This window comes from Buceros rhinoceros, unplaced genomic scaffold (assembly GCF_000710305.1).
Source record: "Buceros rhinoceros silvestris isolate BGI_N320 unplaced genomic scaffold, ASM71030v1 scaffold1406, whole genome shotgun sequence".
In the NCBI taxonomy this organism is placed as follows: Eukaryota; Metazoa; Chordata; class Aves; order Bucerotiformes; family Bucerotidae; genus Buceros; species Buceros rhinoceros.
In genome coordinates, this window is record NW_010419094.1 from 85,102 (window position 1) to 85,304 (window position 203).

Genomic DNA, 203 nt, shown 5'->3' on the forward strand with positions numbered 1-203 from the left:
GGGATCCTGCTTCGGGAAAATCTGGCTGCCGATACACCCTGGCACCCAGGGGGTTAAATCAATCCCTACCTCCCCAGCAGGCCTGGGTACCACCGGCTCTCAGTGGGGTATTTCACTAATGACACAGGACACTGATGTCACTGGTGTTGATGGCCTTGACGTGCATCCTCCACCAGGGGAAAAAAAAAAAAAAAAAAAAAAAA